This window comes from Panthera uncia, chromosome B4 (genome assembly GCF_023721935.1).
Source record: "Panthera uncia isolate 11264 chromosome B4, Puncia_PCG_1.0, whole genome shotgun sequence".
Taxonomy (NCBI): Eukaryota; Metazoa; Chordata; class Mammalia; order Carnivora; family Felidae; genus Panthera; species Panthera uncia.
Window position 1 is genome coordinate 31,255,027 of NC_064809.1, and position 22,736 is coordinate 31,277,762.

Consider the following 22,736-nt stretch of genomic DNA (forward strand, 5'->3'; position numbering starts at 1 on the left):
AGCATAACTCAGGATGCTAAATTCTTGACCACAAAGTTCTGGGAGACAGAGATAGACATGTCTCACTGCTGAGCCAAAGTGCCCTTGGAGCAAGCCCAAGGCCATGATCAAGACTATGTATGCCCTACTTTCTCTCCAGTGTGGGGCCTTAGGTCATGGTTAGTGTTGTGATGACCAACAGGCATTGCTAAGGCACACTTGTTGCCTACCATGGCAACAACTTCACGGCTTTGGGGGATTCACTGAGTTTGAAATGTGTATTATTGCACTGGCTGCAAAGAGGATGGACTTTTTTTTTTTTTTAAGTTTATTTACTTAGAGAGAGAGCATGAGCAAGAAAGGAGCAGAGGAGAGAGAGAATCTCAAGCAGGCTCGGCATCATCAGTGTGGAGTCTGATGTGGGGGCTCGACCCCCTGAATTGTGAGATGATGACCTGAGCCTAAATCAAGAGTGGGATGTGTAACCAACTGAGCCACCCAGGTGCCTGAGGATGGGATTTTTATAGGATACTATCCTTGTGGTAAAATCCCTACTTTAGTCATGCAGATGTCAAGGAGGGCAAAGGTGGCTGAGCCAAAAAAGACCTGACATCCTAGTACTCTTTCTCTCTCTCTCTCTTTGCCCTCCTCTCTTGCAAAAGCAAAGACTAGCTGAAGAGTGGGTCAATTAGTGATGTTTGTGTGTGTCAGAGTGCTGGGGATGGAGCATCGCCCTCCACCATTGAGATAATAAATTTGTGTTGTTTTCAGCCACCCAGTTTGTGGTAATTTATTCCAGCAGCCACAGGAAACTCCTACAGACTCCTACTCAATCCTACAAGAGGAAGTGTTCTTTACTATGGAGCCTCAGCCCAGACCTACTGAATCCAAAACTCTAGGGAAACTGTGGGTTTAATTTTTTTTTTTTTTTGAGAGAGAGAGAGAGAGAGTGAGTACGAGCAAGGCAGGTGCACACTATTAGCACGGAGCCTACGTGGGGCTCAATCCCATTAACCATGAGATCATGACCTGAGCCAAAATCAAGAGTCTGAAGCTTAGGGGTGCCTGGATGGTTCAGTCGGTTAAGCGTCCAACTTCAGTTCAGGTCATGATCTCACGGTTCATGGGTCTGAGCCCCATGTCAGGCTCAGGCTTTGTGCTGACATCTTGGATCCTGGAGCCTGCTTTGGATTCTGTGTCTCCCTCTCTCTCCACCCCTCCTCCCTCATACTCTGTCTCTCAAAAAAAACGAATAAATGTTAAACAAATTTTTTTAATTAAAAGGAGTCTGAAGCTTACCCAACTGAGCCACCCAGGTGCCCCAAAACTTCAGTTTTAAAAGCTCTCCAGGGCTCAGTGTGGAGCCTGCTTTGGATTCTCTCTCTCCCTCTCTCTGCCCCTCCCCTGCTCACACTCACTCTCAAAATAAATAAGCATTTAAAAAATAAAAGCCCTCCAGAAAATTCTGACACCCAGCTAGAGGTGACAACTGCATCTGTAAAGACTCTTCTTTTCCTCACCTGCCATAACCAGGGTCTCAGGCTTCAGAGGATGTGTTTGGGGGAATGGATTTATGCTGAACCAGGAGCACAATCCCTTTGTGAAGCAGAGAACATAATTTCAAGATACTATAGGGGAACAGAAATTATTTTTCCTATACTCTCCTAGGTTTTCTGGCTGGGGCCCTATAAACTAGGCTGATAAAAGACAAATCAATAAGAGAAAAGCAAGCAAAAGTTCATTAGCATGTGTACCACCCTTACACCTGGAGTATTCAGAGATGAGTAACTCAAAGTGGTGCTTAGAACTCGGGCTTATGTGGAATCTCAGCAAGGGAACACTAATGTGTTACAGAAGCGATGAGACAAGGGAAAAGAACCTTGAGTCTCTGGCAAGCCAAACTGTGGGAAGGCACATAATGACAAACTAATGGTAAATAAAAGTTTAGTAGAAGTTGTTATGTAGATTCCTCTGGTGCTGTCTCCAGGGTGCTTAAGGTCTAAAGTTGTCTCTGGTGATTAATTTTGGTCCTTACTAATAGAGAAGGAAGGGGGACACCTTTGTAAACATATGTCTTGCTTTCAGGCAAATAGGGGGAGGGCAGAGAGCTTTTCTTGTATCTGCTTCTTAGTTGCCTTCAGCTCAAAATAATCCTTATGCAAACGTGGTATATATTGGGGTGCATATTCTGACACCCTACAATACCTAATACCTTAACCATTTCCCATAATCCAGTATGATTCATACATTTCTTTTTAAAGTTAAGAAGACACAGTAAAAATAATTAAAAATCTAAATCTTGACATTTCAAATTCACCTTTTGTCTCAGATGCTATAAATTTTGTTTTGGGCTTAAGACTTAATCTATTTTGGGGCACCTGGGTCGCTCAGTTAGTTAAGCATCCTACTTTGGCTTAGGTCACGATCCCCAGTTCGTGAGTTCTAGCCCCACATTGGTCTCTGTGCTGACAGCTCAGAGCCTGGAGTCTGCTTCAGATTCTGTGTCTCTGTGCCTCTTTCTGCCCCTCCCTGCTCACACTCTGTCTCTCTCTCTCTCTCTCAAAAATAAATATTTGGAAAAAAAGATTTAATCTTTTTAGGAGGAAAAAAATGTCACTGCTTGAAAGGAAAAAATATAACATGTTAATAATAGGTATTAGAAAAAAACAAAACTCCCAAGTAGATGTCTCCATTTTCCCTTCACCTTCCCCTGGATGCAGCACAAGTGAGAATACTCAGTGAGGTGCCACCAGGATTTCAATGGCTATCACAGTTATTTGTCCCTCCACAAGGGATGAGCACAGATGTAATTCTAAAGAAAAATTCAAGTATATGCTCCTGATGAATTGTCACCAAAGGTAAGTGGATTTCTTTCTATAGTTATTGTGCATAGATTAGTGCCCAACTAGGAGGAAAATGCTTAATGGACTATCTGATTAAAGAACAATTTCATTATAATAACCACTAGTTTTATGCCAATGCATAGATACAATGTAATGTTACCAATTTACTTTTTAGAAGAGCTCCTGAAGAATATAAGCCAATTACTTTAGTAAAAGCCCTATATTGCACCAGGGAAAGATGAAACATTGGACTTGATTAATCACAACATCTGCTGTATGAATTAATCTACCATGAAGAATTAATGGGACTGTCCTTCAAGAGGAACACCAAGGAGAGAAATGATGAATAACTTGACTTACAAAAACAGGCAGTGGGCAGGATTTGACCTACAGGCTCACTTTGCCAATCCCTACTCTAGAGCTAAGGATGGTATTTACATTTTTAAATGATTGGGAAAATTCAAATGAACAATAAATAATACTATGTGAAAATTATTTGAAATTCAAATTTCAGTGCCCATAAATGAAGTTTATTGGAGCTTGGCGACCCATGCCTGTTCATTGGTGTGTTGCCCATGGCTACTTTTGCCCTACAATGGGAGCGTTGAGTGGTCCTGACAGAGACTGCATGGCCCACAAAGCCTGGAACGGCTACTATCTTGTTCTGGCCGACTATGTGAATTAAATCTCAGCTCTCTACTTAGTAGTAGTGTCACCTTGGACAAGTGACTCTAAGCCTTAATTCCTTGCCTATAGATATGCAGGTCAACACTAGGGTCCAAATGGAACCCGGCAAACAGAAATAGTTCCTACGTTCACTGAATCCTCATTTAGTGAGAGGTAAAGATCTCCTGGGGACTTGCACATAGATCGTACTTATTGAATCATTTCCTTTAGTGAAGTTAAAACAAAGATATCTTAGGATCCTTGGAACTTGAAATCAAGTGTCCTGTGATCAGATCTCTGACCTGATTTCTTTTGGGAACTTACAGGGAAACTAAGAATGAAAAAGCAAGAACAAGCCATGGGAAAATGAGAAAAATATAGTTTGGAATTGGAAATTCTGATCCTCAGAATCCTCACTTGTTAAATGAGATGTAAAACACTATGCAAATATATACAGTTGCCCAATTAATGTATTTGGAGCATACTTACACTAAAAAATTACTTGGTTTTTTTTATCTGAAATATAAATTTTATTGGGTACACTGTATTTTTATTTGCTAAATCTGTCAACCCTATATATAAACCTTAGTAATTTGTCATAAAAAGGCTAAATATGATCTTTGCTAAAAATATATTCTATCAGTTAATCATTTCCCCCAAAACCTTCCTATGAAAAAATTGTGCTACAGAAAGGGGCCAAGAATGTTTAATTTTAGAACCTACTAAAATTTGCAAACTGACAGCTAGAGGGAGCCAAACTGATAAAGAAACAAATGACACCCCATATCCTGGGCTGATTAGTCTTCCTGCAGATTCAAAACAAGCCCTATGTGTGAATCAGTCACTTTTCTAAAAGGTATATATTTTTTACTTTCTTGAAATAACATAATTAGGACATTCAATGTCTAAAAAAAGGTAACAAACAATAAATGGGTTTCAACAAAAGGATCCCTTGTGCTATACCTTTTCCATTTGCCTGCAGGTGAAGATGGGCTGGAGCAGGGAATAGAGCAGAGACTCGTGTGAAATACCCAAATACCGAATTCTAAGACTCATTGCACAATGCATTTAACTTAACATTATAAGCAAGAATCTAATCTGAGGAATGATTTATTGAGCCTGAAAAAGCACAAGAAATCTCCAAAATCTCTCCTTGCAGCCCAGGAGATGTCATCCTCCCCAGTAATTCTCTCATTAGAGGGGAAATCTTAGCATACGTTTGTCTTGCTGTTGCTCCCCAGACCTGAAAGACAAGAGATTTTTCTATTTTCCTTTTCCTTTCCAATGATTCCCTTACACTCCGTTTAAAGGAAAATTGTTCGGGGTGCTTGGGTGACTCAGTCAGCCTCTTTATTTCAGCTCAGGTCATGATCTCTCAGTGGGGGAGATTGAGCCTTGCATTGGGCTCTGCGCTGACAATGTGGAACCTGCTTGGGATTCTCTCTCTCTCTCTCTCTGCCCCTATTCCACTCATGTTCTCTCACAAAAACGAACATTAAAGAAAAAAAGCAAAATTGTTCTACGTTTAAATTTTTCAAATGACCATCCATTGTTAAAGAACAATATGCTTGGAAAATTGTTCTACGTTTAAATTTTTCAAATGACCATCCATTGTTAAAGAACAATATGCTTGGAATAATCTATAATAGGCCAGCCAGATTTGCCTCTTGAAACACAAAGAGAGAGTATTTGGAATTTAGGGCATCTTTCTCTTCTAAAACCTGTTTGCAAGCCTGTGATCTTCAAAATTCTCAAAAACAAAGACTAGACTGCAAAAAATATGTAATATTTTCTCTTTGCCTTCCTGCCATAAGAATGATAATCCTACCTGAGGCAAATGGATGCTGCCAACAGAATAGAAGGAGGTCATATACCTGGAGGCACAGGGAGAAAAGAACATTATGTATTTTAAAGATAATATTCATTACAATGATTATTCAGCACCAAAGTCAACCCAGCTTTATCAAGTATTTTCTTACACCTGATGTTTATCCAGTAGTTATTCAGATACAAGCAAACAGAAATCATTCCTAAGTTCTTGCACATATATTCTCAAGTAGGATGTAGAAATGTTCCTATTATTTGGAGGTCATCCAACTATCCACAAACATTAGAACAAACAAATGGAAAATATTTCTCAATGCCTGAACTACAGTAGAAGATTAACTAGGAATCTAAGTGGAAAAATAATTTCTCTAAAAGAATTTTTTCAAATGATCATTCATTGTTAAAAATTATGCCACTGTAATAATGAAAAGAACTGTTGATCTGGGGCAGGTGCATGGCAATCATGCCATCTACTGCATGACTAGTTAATGTTGGGCAACCTGGTGTGAGAGCTGGGAACCAGGTAGAGGGTGATGGGCAAGACAGAGATCTTGCTTGTAACCAAGGAGCTGGAACAATTATGTGTGGATAGTTATTAACCATTTTAAAAGATTGAATAGCAATTTGCAAGTATATAGCAAACATCTGTGGAAATAAACAAAGACCACCAAAATGAGAAAAGCCAAAGCTATTTATTGTGAGCTTGCTATAGTAAGGGAGACAGCCACCGTCCCTTGTGTTTTGGTGGGGACTCAAAGGCAGGCAGAGGAGTGGGAAAGCTTTATAAAATGCACAAAGTGGGGGCTTCAGGAGTGCTTGATTGGAAGTTGTCGGCATGGGGAATCTGTAGATGGTCTAACTAGAAACAGGACATCCTAGGTGATTGGTCAGGGTGCATATGTGGCTTTCTCTGGTTGGTCCTACGTTGGAAGCAGGGACAAAAATTAGGGAAGCTGTCAGTTATTAATCAAGTCCTGGCCATTTTAGGCTGATTGTTACAGTAGTTATTGTTTAGCTTCCTGCAGTGTCACTGGAGATTGCCATCTTGTTCCCCTTAAGTCTGATTTATAGCAGGCTGGCTTCCTGGGTTGTTTATTGTAGATAAGAGGTTGGTTTCCTGGACAGGTTGCTGCAGGTTGCAGGTCAAAGTTTTATTTTCATACAATGGTCTGGCCATTGACCATTTGTATATTCAGTCTGTCATATCCCATTCCATAATCTAAATAACAGAAAGAAAAACTAAGCAAACATACCCAAAAGGTGTTGGTGATAGGTCAGTTTTAAAATGTTAATCATTATAATCTTCTAGAATTAAGATACTTAAACTTCAGATATATTCTACACCCAAACAGGTCAGGTTGCAGATCTTACAGACAAATCATTTATGTTCAAAAAACCAGTGTCCTAAAATTGTGTACTTTATTAGGTAGATTGCAAAGGTATATATCCTGTTAAATACTATACAGTAGAATATAACCTCCATAAAGGACAAAACTTTGTATTGTTCAGCACTTTTTCCCTGGCACCAACAGGGAGCAGGATCTAATACAGGGTCTGATACATAGTAGGCACAAAAGAAATATTAACTGAATGAATTAATGCATGTTTCTACCTTTTTTATATATCTTTCTTTTTAATTGTGGTAAAATGCACATAACATAAAATTTACCATTTCAAACATTTTTATTTATTTTTAATTTTTTAAAAATGTTTTATTTATTTTTGAGAGAAAAAGAGAGCAAGAGCAGGGGAAGGACAGAGAGACAGTGGGACAGAAGATCTGAAGCAGGTTTTGCACTGAGAGCAGCAAGCCCAATGTGGGGCTTGAACTCATGAACTGCTAGATCATGACCTGAGCCAAAGTTGGACGCTCAACCAACTGAGCCACTCAGGTACCCCTACTATTTCAACCCTTTTTACATATACTTCTGAGTAGTGTGAAGTGCATTCACATTGCTGTGCAACCAATCTCTAGAATTCTCTTCTTTTTTCTTTTATTTAAATATTTGAGAGAGAGAGCATGCACGCATGTGTGCAGGGTGAGGGGCAGAGAGAGAGAGAGAATCCTAAGCAGGCTCCACACTGTCAAGCACAGAACCTGGCGCAGAGCTTAATCCCACAAACTGTGAGACCATGACCTGAACCGAAATCAAGAGTAGGATGCCTAACCAACTAAGCCACCCAGGTGCCCCACTAGAGCTCTTTTCATCTTGCAAAGCTGAAACTCTGACCCATTCAGCAATTCCCTGTTTTCCCTGCCCCCCAGCCCCCCAATCCATCTCTATGAATTTGACCACTCTAGGTAACTCATATAAGTGGAGTCACAGTGTTGTCTTTCTGTGTCTAGCTTATTTCGCTTAGCATAACGTCTTCAAGGTTCAGCCTTGTTGTATCATGTGACAGAATTTCCTTCCTTTTTTCAAAAAAAAATTTTTAATGTTTATTTATCATTGAGACCAATCAAAAGATTGGTCTTTAAGGAGGCAATTTTCATTTATCCAGAAGTTTCACTTGCATGGAATGGAGGCCTTCCTTGTAATGCCACATTAGTGTGATGTTACTATTTACATATATAATAATCATACAGATGCCTTTCAAATATAAATCATGATATAATAAGTACAAACACTACACTAAAACAACATTTTCAGTTAATGGTGTCTATGTGATGGCAAAATTTTTATTGATTCAGGAAAGAGGGAATCCATTTAGCTGGGAACAATCTTGGGGAGTTGAATATTAAGATCTAGGATATTTGAGGTGGATATTAGAGTTTTCAGATTTCTATAGGATTCCTGGAGTTGTATCCTTTTTCCTCTCATCTTTCTCTAAGCCAAATTTACAAACCAAACCATTGAAGAATGACAAGTCTAACAATTAATTACCATTTGGGGGGGTATATTGAACAGCCTCATGTACAGAATGCCAGGAATCTGAAAGAAGTCAGGAAGTGACATACGCCCTGAGGGGGGGGGTAATGACATAGTTATGACACATAAGGGGCATTATTACAGTGTGTGCGGGGCTGCACATGGGAGGAATGGGTAAAAGTCAGGGAGGGATGTGCACTCCATCCCATGCAAGAGCTACTGCTGCCAGCCCATTGATAGCTGGCTGGCTGACAGGTGTGTCCAGAGGCAGCAGGCAGAGGCATGGTGGTGAGCGCTGTGTGTGAAGCATGAGAGGACCCCCCAGAGTCGCTAGGAAAGATAGGTGATCTGGGAGTCAAGAGTAATGTTTGCCAAAAGGTTGGTGAGGGGTTCACCCACAGATACGAAAGCCAGGGAGACAAGCAAGGTTAAGGAATGCAAAAGGATCTGAATAAAAGGTATTGAAACTGAGAATAAACAAGTAATTAATAGTTAAAATGTCAGGGAGTTGTTGAAGTATGTGTGAGGAATATCACAATGGGGCTATAATTTCATCTCTTGAATTGGGAAAAGGCTGTCGTCACTTCTTTGTGTTACACAATATGGTTCCTTTGTAAAGGAGGGTGTGTTGTTATTCCAGGTTCATGGGTGAGGAAACTGGGCAGTGAACCCAAGCCCCTTCAGTCATATCAACATCAGAAGCTGAATTAGGACTGGAATTCACCGCCTTGCAGCATTTTGCTAACAGGTGAGCCTTGATCCATAATTTTCCAGTGCCAAAAATCTATTCTTTCCTAGAAAAAGCTTTTGTTTCTAATAAATGTATCTTATGTTTTAATGGGCAGTGGGTTGTGGGGACAGGGGAACTTGTACAAACTTATCCAGTAAAAGTCTTCAGCAATGTTAGCTTAAGAAGTGGCCCGAATTTAGGTGATTGTGCTTGTTTAGAGACACTAGGTTTTTGATGCCTTTACACTGAGACATCAATTCAGTAGTTCTGATTCTATATTAACCATTAAGTATGTGCTGGACTAATGATTTTTATCTAATGATTTTTATCTAAATGAATATCTATTCATCTGTTTTTTTAGGCAATGAAGCAAGGGCTTTTCATGTATGTTTGAACCTTCAGTGGAAATTGCAGAAAATCACTAAAATGTAAGATTATTGAGATTGTTGTTTAAAGCTTTTTGAAAAAATAACTAGATTGATAGGAAATGTGTCCCTGTCACATGTTATTTTTTACCTGAAATTTTCTTTATTTTGTGGTTGAATATTAAAGCCCTAGTTACTTCTAGTTAGTCACAAAATAGCTCAAGGCACTTGCTGTATTCTAGAATGTTCCGTAAACAAGTGTAGTTTAGGATTTGTAGTAACAATAAGATACCAAGGTGAAATGGGCTAATCCCTTCTTCCTATCTCACCTCTTATGGTAAGGAGTTCTTGTAGAAAAAATCACCTGGTTGCTTCATGAAGGATCCTATTGGTTCTCAAGTAAAGGGCAGAATGAAGCGGTGAAAATCAAGAATCTGAAGGCATGTTTCTCAAAATATGGTGGTCTGTGTGTCATCAATCAGGGTGTTCTGAGATGTGTGACAGAGGTGAATACTCCTGGGCCTTGGAAGAAAAGTTTGGGACAGTGCATGTTAAACAAGCTCATCAGGTGATTCTGTGCATGTTAGGTTTGAGAACCAACACATTTGAAGAGGAAAGACCTAACCTTTGTTAAGGTCAATTCTGCCCGACATAGTCTCTTCTAGACACTCTATCATGTCTGCAATCTCTTTTTATTTTTAAAAATTTTTTAATGTTTATTCATTTTTGAGAGAGACAGAGCACGAGCAGGGGAGGGGCAGAGAGAGAGGGAGGAGACACAGAATCAGAAACAGGCTCCAGGGTCTGAACTGCCAGCACAGAGCTGGACGTGGGACTCAAACTTGTGAACTGCGAGACCATGACCTGAGTCAAAATCAGATGCTCAACTGACTGAGCCACCCAGGCACCCTGTGTCCACAATCTCTGAATGAAAAATGGTTCACTTAATTTTTTTAACACTTCCTGAAGAAACAGATTCATGTGCATTCATTGTGTTCCTTTTCAAGAAATGAAAATACATTTGGGAGGGTTAAGGGGCCCTCACCTATGTTCACATAGAGAATAAGTCTTACTGATGTCTGAAGCCAAAGCAAGATGTACAAATGAAATACAAACAAAACTATAAAACTAATAAAAATTCAAATTGGCAATGTTGATGTGAGACAGCTGGTGTTGTTTGCTGAAACTAAATCTTACATGTTAGGTTTATAGCAGAAAGATATAGCTTTGGGGCCAGCTCTATTTTTGATTAAAGTAATATGACCGCAGGCAAAGCTTTGTTTGCTAAATCAGAATAATTAGACTTCATACTTAACCAAACTTTCTAGCAAGCAATCTTTCAATGAGGTCTCCCTGTATCTTTCAGACACCCACAGTCCTCTAGATCAGGGGTTTTTCTTTTTTCTCTAAAAGGCCAGATAGTAAATCCATAGGTTTTATAGGTTAAGAGACAAAATTGAGGCAGGTACTTATATAATAAGAAAATGTCTTGTCACACAAATCGGTACTGCTGAATAGTGATACCAATCATAAGCATGTGATTTCAATAGGAAATATTACTTGAGTCATTTATAGAATTCTATTATATTCTTTCCTTGATATGTACCTTTTAGTATGTTACTGTAGATTAATCAGTTCAATTGAAAGTTAAGTGGAAGTTAGATGGATTTTGCACAATTAGATGGATTTTGAAATATTTGACTTTTCTTTTGCATGTGAAGCAAGGTCCAAAAAATACTTCTGGAACTGTAGGTTGAGCTTGGAAAATATATTCTCTGAAAATTCGTGTGGGGTGGAGATTTAACTTCTTGTTTTAATTTTTGACAACATAGGAAGTAAATACAGCAGCTTGATACTACTTGTGATTCAAACATTAGTTGTCATCAAAATGACTTTACTGCAGTGTAAGTTTTGTATGTAAGCTCAGCTTTGCCTAATAGTTTTAGGTTCAATTCATTAAGAAACATCAAATCTGCAGCAAAAGCTAATTTCCAAATTCACTCACTGTTAATTAACAGTGATTGAAGAAAGTCCTCATTCAGAGGAATTTCAATTTTGATCCTGGGCTGAATATAATCTCAATATAATTTCATCAGTGCTAAAATGTCACACTGCTGTATGGTAGGACAATTAAGGATTTACTTCTATCTATGACAAAATTTATGGTGCTGAAGATATTAAGTCCATGAGAGTAGAATTTCACTATTGACACTGCCAATTCCGTAAGACATGATATCAAATATGTTCCTCAGAAGTACCTGCTGATGGGGCGCCTGGGTGGCTTAGTCGGTTAAGCGTCCGACTTCGGCTCAGGTCATGATCTCACGGTCTGTGAGTTCGAGCCCCGCGTTGGGCTCTGTGCTGACAGCTCAGAGCCTGGAGCCTGCTTCAGATTCTGTGTTTCCCTCTCTCTCTGACCCTCCCCCACTCATGCTCTGTCTCTCTCTGTCTCAAAAATAAATAAACATTAAAAAAAAATTAAAAAAAAAAAAAAAGAAGTACCTGCTGATAAGGGCATCTGGATGGCTCAGTCAGCTAAGCAACCGAATCTTGATTTGGGTTTGGGTCATGATCTCAGTGCAGAGCCCACTTGGGATTCTTTCTCCCTCTCTCGCTGCTCCTCCCCAACTTGCACACATGCTCTCTCTCTCTCAAAATAAATAAACATTAAAAAAGAAGTACCTGCTGATAAATAATACAATGAATATAATGAAGTCTTTAAACACCTTAAATTTTCAAAATCTGTAAATTCATCCAACTAAGAGCTTTTCTTCTCCACATATATTTTTATCACCATCAGTTATAGCACATCTTAGCAGATTCTACTTCAGGTTGTACTAGATTAGTGTTTTCTCACTGTTTTCAAAAATATTCTCAATTATAATTGTTTCATACAGACCATTCATAGGTGAAACTCAGTGACTTTGGGTCTGGCATTAGTCCTTGAAAAAACAACTGAACAGTATGTTGACTTATCAAAAGCCAAGGAAAACCCCTTGAAATCATTTGACTTCTTTTTAAATGGACTATTGATATTGCTTCCAATGTCCTAAACTCTTTTGAGTCACTTTCCCCCCCAAAGTTAATAGTCTTAAACCAGTTTATTTTCTCTGGACACATTTCTTTGGCTTGGAATCAAATATGACTTAATTAACACCACTGGTCAATGACTCGCTTTATCTAACAAATGAACTATTTGGAAACTTACTTCGGTTGCAGCTTCATTTCAAAAAAATTAGTGAAAAAAATTATACCTTAATGAAGTATTCCTTCTTCTACTTTCCACTTTTTCTGACAAGTGGTTTCCTATAAGTTGGGAATATTGTTATGATTGCTTAGTCCTAAGTAATACTGACAGATACTGTAGGTTTAGCACAATGATAACATCACTTCATAATAAAAAACACAGTTCTTTGTCATCCAATTGATGACAAAATAATCCATAATCCATTATGTCTTACACGTGTAATATTTGAAGTTTACTTTTCTCCCATTTTTGTCTTGACATGATGTGCATGAACTTGTCATAAAAAATTATAGGCCCCTCCCCCTGGTGCTCCAGCCTGACTTCCCTCCCAGACCCAACCTGCAGAAAGGCTGCCCAGAGGAGGAGAGGAGGGGAGGGTGTGTGGGTCTGTGTGGGCGCTGATGTTCTAGAACTTCCACGCTACCCCCAGCTGCACGAGGAAGTTGGATCTGGCCTTCTTCAGGATCTGTCCTTCTTTGGGTTCCCAAGGTGTCCCACCAGATGTCAGAAGTGGGTGGAGAATTCTGGGAGAGCAGACTTAGAAGATAAAACACCTGATCAACTAAATAAACATTATCAATTATGTGCCAAACATTTTGAGACCTCTATGATCTGTAGAACTAGTCCTTATGGGACAGTTCTTGGAGATAATGCAATACCAACAATATTTGTTTGTTCTTGCCAGTCATTCAAACAATCCACATAGTAGACACAAAAAACTAACAAAAGAAATAAGTGAAGATAAAATCAAGAAACTGAAACAGAAAAAACAATGATGAAAATTCTGAAGAGGAATAAAAACAAAGAAATAAATGATAGCAATGCTCAGAATCCCAGTGCGGAAGAAGGGGCTGAAGAACAGGATGAAGACATTTTTCATCAACTCTTGAAAAGAAAGAAAACAAAGAATACTTAAAATCTTTATTTGAAATTTTGATTCTTTAAAAAAATTTTCTAGTTTATTTATTTTGAGAGAGAGAGAGAGACAAAGAGAGAGACAACAAGCAGGGGAGGAGCAGAGAGGGAGAGAGGGAGTGAGAGACAATCTTAAGCAGCTCTGCACTGACAGTGGGGCCAAACTCATGAACAAGTGAAATCTTGACCTGAGCTGAAAGCAAGACTCATATGCTTAACCTACTTAGCCACTCAGGTGCCCCTGAAATTTTTATTCTTATGGGAAAACAAGACATGCCTCTGGAAGGGCATGAAACTGATGAACTCCCAGAGGATCTCTTTGTTCAAGCACTGCTGGAGCGTGGGATAAATTCTGGTGAAGAAGTTGATAGAAAGCATTGAGACAATAGCAGTTAACACATTGTTCTGCTCGAAAACATAGCAGAGGCAGATGCTAGAGATCTGTGAGAGCTGCATTTGGGAGGAAACCCTCGGGGAGTGAGAGGCTGCCACTTCCTCTTTTCCATCATCACTGATGCCATAGTGGCATATCAGGGAAGAATATTTGTCTGTGTTGGTGAGGTTTGTTGATGAATCTCATAACCTGAGAGAGGAATTTGTAGGCTTCTTGCCTTATGAGGTTGATGCAGAAATTTTGAAATTTCATACTGTTGATAATGGAGAAGTGGGGATTAAGCTGGAGTATTATCATGGCCAGGCTTACATTGTGTCCAGTGGATTTGCTTCCAAAATGAAAGTTGTTGCTTCTAGACTTTTAGAGAAATATCCCCAAGCTGTCTATACACTTTGCTCTTCCTGTGCCTTAAATATTTGGTTGGCAAAATCAGTGCCTGTTGTGAGAGTACCTGCTGTATTAGGAACAATAGAGGAAGTTTGTTCTTTCTTCCATTGATCTCCACAACTGCTTTTAGAGCTTGAACTGAAGGAAATTTGTCATTCCCAGTGGACAGGCAGGCATGATGCTTGTGAAATTTTAGTGGACCTCCTGCAAACACGTGTTTTATGTTTAGATGGTATAGTGATACAAACCTTGGGTGGAATAACTATATAGCTGGGAACAGCTTTTGATTTCATTCTTACCATTGTTGTTCCTAAAAATGTTCTATCTTTTACAAGAGCCTTTGGGAAAAATCTCCAGGGGAAAACTTCTGATTTTCTTCTACAAAAAAATGTCTTCTTTGTAGCCAGTAACTTGACTGCAGTGCTGCATTCATTAAATGAAATGATGGAAAATATTGAAGTTTATCATGAATTTCGGCTTGAAAAAGCTATAAAGTTGGCAACCAAACTTGATATTCAGCTGAAACTCCCTGGAGAATTCCACAGAGCCCAGCGAGGTAACCTGGAATCCCAGCTAACTTCTGAGAGTTACTATAAAGAAACTCTAATGTCCCAACAGTGGAACTCATTATTCAGGAACTGAAAGATACATTTTCAGAACAGCACCTCAGAGCTCTTAAATGCTTATCTCTGGTACCCTCTGTCATGGGACAGCTCAAATTTAATACACTGGGGGGGGGGCACCATGCTGACATGTACAGAAGTGACTTGCCTAATCATGACACACTCTCACCTGAGCTGCATTATTGGAGAATCAAGTGGAAACACAGAGGGAAAGACATAGAGCTTCCATTCACCATTTATGAAACCCTGCACCTGCAAGACATCAAGTTTTTCCTAGTGTTTATGCATTGCTGAAAGTCCTATGTATTCTTCCTGTGATGAAGGTTGAGAATGAATGCTATGAACATGGGTAAAATTGCCTCAAAGCATACCTGAGGAACACTTTGACAGACCAAAGGTCAAGTAACTTGGCTTTACTGAACCTAAATTTTGATATAAAACATGATCCTGATTTAATTGTGGACACATATATCAAACTCTACAACTAAGAGCTTCCTACAGATAACTCAGAAACCATTGAAAATACCTAACAGACCTCTAAAGTGAGCTTTATGTTGGGTACCTGAGTGGCTTATTCAGTTAAGCTTCCGACTTCAACTCAGGTCATGATCTTGCGGTTTGTGAGTTCAAGCCCCGGGTCAGACTCTGTGCTGACAGCTCAGAGCCTGGAACCTGCTTCAGATTCTGTGTCTCTGCTCTCTGCCAGTCCCCCACTCACGCTCTGTCTATCTCTGTCTCAAAAATTAATTAACATTTAAAAAAGTTAAACAAAATAAAGTAAGCTTTCTCTTACGCTTGTTATTTGGAAAAATCTGTAAGAAATGTGAAAACATCTTATGGAAAAGCTGTCTGGTGTATATAGACCATTTATCACTAATATCTTGTTTGAAAATATTTTTTTAATGTTTATTTTCAGAGACACAGAGAGAGAATGCAAACAGGAGAGGGGCAGAGAGAGGGAGAGAGAGAATCCCAAGCAGGCTCTGCACTGTCAGTGCAGGGCCCGATGCAGGGCTTGAACCCACAAACTGTGTGAGATCATGACCTGAGCCAAAATCAAGAGACCACACTCAACTGACTGAGTCACCCAGGTGCCCCACTCACTGAATATCCTGACCTATTGACTTCTCATGGAGTATATTAGCCATTGATAATCTGCCTATTTAAATGGCCCCTGATTGAACTCTCATGTTTTGGAGATATAACTGTTGTTCCAGAAGATAGCATTGAAAGTGCCATATTACACTTCTATAGGATCTCTGCTAATGGCACTTTGAAATTGTTTTAGTTAAGTCATTTTAGACATAACATTTATTATCACTGGATCCAATTGTTGGGTATTGAGTTATCACTTCTTAGAAGAAATAGATTTTGAAGAGGTGTGGGAGGAAGGAATACATTTTATAAAATGTTACAATGAAATTCACAAGTGACCTTTGAATAGTAGGAATGTTAAGTATGTTAAAGATCTGTAGGGCACCTGCGTGGCTCAGTTGGTTGGTCTTGATTTTGGCTCAGGTCATGATCTCACAGTTCATGGGATCCAATCCCGAGTCCCGCTCCGTGCTGACAGCACACAGCCTGACTCGGGATTCTCTCTCCCTCTCTCTCTCTGCCCCTCCCCCACTCAGACACATTCTCTCTCTCACTCAAAATAATGAAATAAACATTACCAAAAAAATCTGTAATGGACAGTTAAGTTACCAGACAGTGAGAGAGAAACATGTGAGTTTGCCAAGCAAGGATTTCAGTGTAGATTTTGTCTTTACCAAATGAGCTTAAAGGAACAAGCTACAGTTAAAAGTGTAAATGGAAATAAAAAACGTTGAAAAAAAAATTAAAAAAAAAAAAGTGTAAATGGGCAAGCCTGCCATTGTTGTGCATCAGTTTGTTGCTGTTTACACTCCTTTGTTGAGCCTCCATCTTCATAAGCTTTTTAGCAGGTATATGTCGAACACCTCTGTTTCATGGTCAAGACAGGATCAGAGGCCATGGACACCAACAACTGATTTGTCTGTTTTCCTCTTTTTCCATGGCTGTGTGTACTGCTTCATCTCATCTTATAAACAAAACTGGAAAACTTACAAAAATAAGTGCTTTGTGGTTTATCTAGAAATAATACAGAAAATATTGCCGTTATTTTTGGTGAAGAAAATCGATTTTGTATAGTTTACTTCAACCTAAATAAAATGTGAATTTAAAAAATACATATAATATGTCATGCTATGGCAATATGTACAACACTCAAAATGCTGCTGAATTAAAAATCGTGACACTGCTCGTGTCACTGAGCAGTTCCGCACAGCGATAGAGGACATCATACAATCCCTGTCATAACTACTCAACTGCCATTGAAGTACACAACATGTAAACAAATGAGTATGGCCATGTTTCAATAAAGCTTTATTTACGGGCACTGAAAAGAATTTCATGATGTTCACATCACAGGATACTATTCTTCTGATTTCTTTTCCCATCATTTAGAAATCTAAAAACCACTCAAAAACTGGACCACACAAAAACTGGACCACACAAAAACTGGCAACAGGTGGGCTTTGGCCCACAGACTGGTTTGCCCACCACTGCCCTAGATTTAAACTCAGGCCTTTTTAAAAATCATGACTTTAACTTCTGGTACCCTTCCCAGGGTGGGATTGTATTTTCAGCCTAATTTCTCAAAGTAGAAAAAAAAAATGTGGTCTCCTAGACATTTCAAACATAACCAACCAGCAGTTTGGAAAGGGGGGCCCTGAGATAGCACATCGCTATGGAAACTCAGTCGCTCTCCTCACCCCTAGGATGGTCTTCTACTAATATCTCAGAAAGAAAACAAGAGCAGTAGGGTCAGAGAAAGCACAGTCTCCCTGTCAGACTGAGAATTTGATCCAGTTTGTCCTTTGTCTATTTCCACTTCAATGCCTTTTTCTGTTCTTTTCTGGGCCCTCCTGCTCCCAAAGCACAACTTACTCTGTAGTGGTATCATGTTACCTGATCCTTCTTATCACAACCAAGCAACTGATGAACTAATTCCTGCTAACTCCTCTCAGAGTCTGTTCGACAAGACCTTAGAGGGAAGAGAATCTTGAATCATGGGTTTTATTTTAGGTCAAAGCAGAGCAAATCTTACGTGTAAGAGTCTACCTCCTGCAACAATGACCCTGCTCCTGCCATAGCCCCACTCCAGGGTGGACTGAAACCATTCCATCATTCCCACTGCCCTCTTCCCTCTTGGAATTGTCATAGTGTGTCAAGTCTAGGACCTGGATCAGGGACGAGGCTGAGAAAGCATCCAGTTGGCAAACCCTAAAAGATACAAGTTTTTCCTAAAATAAAGTTTCTAAACACTGGCTAAGCATGAGGACTACCTACAAAACTTCAGAAAAATGTGCCTGAGCCCCACCTGAGCTCAATCAGATGGTTTTCCAGGGTTTAAAATCACTGTCCAGTTCTCATCGCCAGGCAGGGCCTGCCATCAGGGCTTGATTTCCCTCTGCTACACCCAAATCCCAACTAAAGATAACTGAAGGAACTTTTGAGATCCCTGAATTACCTTAGAATCTAACAGTTAAATTTAAAAATCTTTGGGGGACACCTGGGTGGCTCAGTCAGTTAAGCGTCCAACTTCAGTTCAGGTCATGATCTTGCAGTTTGTGAGTTTGAGCCCCACATGGCATTCCACACTGACAGTATAGAGCCTGCTTGGGATTCTCTCTTTCTCCTTCTCTTTCTCTCTACCTCTCCCCCACTTGCACACTTACTCTCTTTCTCTCAAAATAAATATATAAAACTAAAAAAATTTTTTTTTTGTAAATTCTTTGGGATTCCTGAAAGGCTTGGTGTGTTAAATAATGAATAGCATGAGCATCAAACCTAAAACTTGAAGAAAGTCAGGGTGAATCCATTACAAGTTGAGAATTTCACTGATTAATATTGGGACCAGGACTCTAAAAGTTTGGATTATCCTGGTATTGACTTCCCTTTAGATTCTCTACAAACCATATTGAGGAAAAACTACTGACCTTGGACTTCTCTGAACCAGTCTTTTCTGGAAAGAGTTCTCAAGTACCTTGACCCAAACATGACTTGAGAAAATATGTAGAAATAGAACATAAGAAAGTATTACTAGCATTCTAAAGGATAAGAACAGAGTGAAGAGGGAAGAAGGAAAGGAAAAGAGAGGAGAGGAGGAGGGGAAAGGAGCAGAGCAGAGCGGGACAGAAGGAAAGAAGCAAGATATATCATTTAAAAAGCATTTTTAGGGGTACCTGGGTGACTCCATCAGTTAAGCATCTGACTCCTGATATCAGCTCAGGTCTTGATCTCATGGTTGTGAGTTCAAGCCCCACATTGGGCTTCACACCTAGCACGAACCCTACTTAAAAAAAAAAAAGCATTTGTACTTTCTTAAAGTGGATGTTGAGAGAAGAGTGTCTCTACTTTTAAGAATGCTATGATATGCTTGGGAATGGTCCACAATAAAAGTCTTAACAATTGAAGGACTGGATATATACTGAGAATATTAGTAGACTGGAGATATATGATAATGAAGATAATAGTGTGAAGAAATAATTTGGGGCATATTATGTTCTACACTTGTATGTTTTCTTGACAAATGGGGAAAAATTAGATAAATGGAGAAGAGAGTTGGAGGTTAGGGTTTCTGCAATACTTTTGGTTGTGGATCTCTGGGTTATTTCTATTGTCACTTATTGAACATACATTTGCAGTTTTTGCACTTACATAATTTATTTCCTTGGAGGGCATTTTGCCTGTAGTGACCCCCATGTGTACTGGATCTTTACCTTGTACAGCCGGAGTTGAGAACCATTTGAATAGAGTATTGAAAGGACAATGCCAAAGGACTCAAGTTATTCCTCCCACACCTGACTTTAAATGAGGATTTCAGGATGTACAAAGGCATCATGCCACTAAAGTGTGGCCTATGGTTGCCTTGAGTTAGCTAATTTTCCTTAGCGGTTAAGGACAAAGTGGGCTTTTCAGGATATGGTGCTCTAAAGCATACAGCTTACAAGAATCAGGAACACAGAATAAGTCTTGGTGGGTTGGTCAAGGCAGAGGCGGACATGCAGCCTCAGTAGCATATCACTGACATGCTTACTTCCTCCCTTCACTCTGAGGGACACACCTGCAAGTCACCTGCAGGAAAGGCTATGAGTCACAATGCAGAAGGCAGCCCCATTCCTCATGTTCTACAGGTGTAATTATCTTTTACAATCTAAATGACATAAGCCATCCTTGGGTAGGTTATGGAGAAGAAAAGATGACAGAAGAGGCTTTACATTACCTTCAGATAATTTGTTAAAGGAGAAACTTAGCATGCTTCTCTTGATTACCCTGTGGGAGGGCTGTTGGTTTAAAACTCTCTCAAGCTGGACACAAGCACACATATTTATTGTTCTATTTGTAAGCCATATAGAGAGGATCCTCTTGTGTAGAACTAACAATATTTCTCAGTGACAGTGAATGAATAGAACAGAATGGAACAAGAGCCCTAATGGAGACTCAGTCACAGAGATCCTCCCTCCAGCAGATGGTGGGTGGGAAATCCTTAGCAGCAAGATAAATCTTAGTCAGGATTCTTGTTTCCTACTTGTGGTTTAGCAAGAATTTGTTGATTTGATTTGAATGGAATTTATTTACTTTCTAAGGCTTACCTTGAAGGATGACATACTGTGAGTAACGATAGCATACAGAACAGCCCTTTCCAGAAGAGACTCATTTCACCTCACCCTAGGACTTTTGCAAAGCTATTCCCTGTGTGGGTTCTGCTTACATATTCAAAATTTCCTGGTTTGTCTAGTTCTACAACTGCCAAGTGAAGAATGGACTAAACAGCCCATTGAGGGGAGCAGCTCATAGCTTTCACATAGCAGAGAGCACTCATTTCTGCTGGGATAAACAGCCTGTGTCCAGTGTTTCTAGGCAGTGGAAAGATGGGAGTGGATTTGGTCTGAATTCAGTGGGAAGCCAAGGGAGAGGCTCCTTTGAAGATGCAGGTATGGAAGGAAGATGATGGGGCTCCTGCTCTCATTTGTGATAGAAAAAGATGCCAAGTATTGATTCCCAGAATTAAGACCAAAGCAACTAATTAAAACAAAACAAAATAAAACAAAACAAAACAAAACAGTTCAGGCATGACTGTGGCCTTTTGTCTACCTTATAAGTTCCTGATTGAGTTGAGTAATGTCAGGTAAATAGTTGGGAGGCAGAATAAAGTAATTGATTTACAAAGTTGAGAAGGTGATAGGTTAACACCCAGCTGAAAAAGTGAGAGAACCTGAGATTGTAACTGAATCACAATATTTGGCATGCTTATATGAAGTCAGGCCCATGGTCCTCAACAGGCAACTCATTACATTTGATGCATTCAAGTCTGGAAGGATGTGAGGTGGGGCTGAACTCTCTATTTGAAGGGGATACTAAAGGCAAAAATACAGTTTGAAGAGATTGAACAAGCATCAGAACCATAAACCGAAATGTTGGGAAGTATTAGACCAAGAATTCTTTTAAACTTTGATTAATATTTAAGGGCCAAAATAGTAAAGGTAGACAACATGCAAAAACAGAGAGATAATGTAAGCACAGAGAAATGGAAATTAGTTTTTAAGATTTTATTTTTAAGTAATCTCTACACCCAACATGGGGCTTGAGCTCAGAACCCCAAGATCAAGAGTTGCACACTCCATCCACTAAGCCAGCCAGGCACCCTGAGAGATGGAAATTCCAAGAAAGGATAAAAGAATGCTACACATGAAAAATACTGTAACAGAAAGAAAAAAATGCCTTTGATGGACTTATTAGTAGACTGGACATGGCTAAGGAAAGAATTTCTAAGGAAATGACAACAGAAACTCCCAAAACTGAAAAGTAAAGAGAAAAAAGACTGGGGGGGGGGGGAAGCCAGAGCAGAATATCCAAGAACCGTGGGACAATTACAAAAGGTATAGCATACTTATAACAGGAACACCACAAGGAAGAGAAAGAGTCAAAGGAATAGTGGCAATATCTGAAGCAATACTGACTGAAAATTTTCCCCAAATTAATTTCAGACACCACACCACAGACCCAGAAGCTCAAAGAACCAAGCAAGATAAAGGCTAAAACAACAACAGCAACAACAACAACAACAACAAACTATTCATAGGCATATCATATTCGAAGTACAGAAAAGCAAAGATAAGCAATCTTGAAAAAAGTCACAGGAAAAATACACCTTACTGAAAAAGGAGCCTGGGTGGCTCAGTCAGTTAAGCGTCTGACTTCGGCTCAGGTGGTTCACGAGTTTGAGCCCCATGTGGGACTCTGTGCTGACAGCTCAGAGCCTGGATCCTGCTTCAGAGTCTGTGTCTCCCTCTCTCTTTGCCATTCCCCTGCTTTTACTCTGTCTCTCTCTCTCTCTCTCTCTCAAAAATAAATAAAACATTAAAAAAAAAAAAAAGGAGCAAAGATGATGGGGCACCTGGGTGGCTCAGTTGGTCAAGCATCTGGTTCAGTGCTGACAGCTCAGAGCCTGGAGCCTACTTTGGATTCTGTGTCTCTTCTCTCTCTGCTCCCTCCCTTGCTCTCTCTCTCTCTCTCTCTCTCTCTCTCAAATAAAATAAACATTTAAAAAAAGGGGACAGGGGAGTCTGGGTGGCTCAGTCGGTTAAGCGTCCGACTTCGGCTCGGGTCATGATCTCGCGGTTCGTGAGTTCGGGCCCCGCGTCGGGCTCTGTGCTGACAGCTCGGAGCCTGGAGCCTGTTTCAGATTCTGTGTCTCCCTCTCTCTCTCTGACCGTCCCCCATTCATGCTCTGTCTCTCTCTGTCTCAAAAATAAATAAACGTTAAAAAAAAAATTAAAAAAAAAATTAAAAAAGGGGACAAAAGGA

The 22,736-nt window shown here is 39.7% G+C and overlaps 1 protein-coding gene and 1 pseudogene across 3 annotated transcripts in view; both read left to right on the forward strand.

The window, feature by feature from the left end:
• Positions 1-8,353: 8,353 nt before the first annotated feature.
• The window catches only part of CCNY (cyclin Y), a 310,156-nt gene continuing 295,773 nt past the window's right edge, over positions 8,354-22,736 (forward strand). Inside the window, exons 1-3 of one of the 3 annotated variants that reach the window (XM_049627004.1) lie at positions 8,354-8,440; positions 8,826-8,933; positions 9,277-9,343. The gene's annotated coding sequence lies outside the window, so the exon portion shown is untranslated. Of the gene's footprint in view, positions 8,474-8,534; positions 8,644-8,825; positions 8,934-9,276; positions 9,344-22,736 lie in introns of those variants that run through there. The other 2 variants (XM_049627003.1, XM_049627005.1) reach the window with 2 other exon arrangements.
• On the forward strand, positions 12,733-15,833 carry LOC125919774 (52 kDa repressor of the inhibitor of the protein kinase-like; annotated as a pseudogene).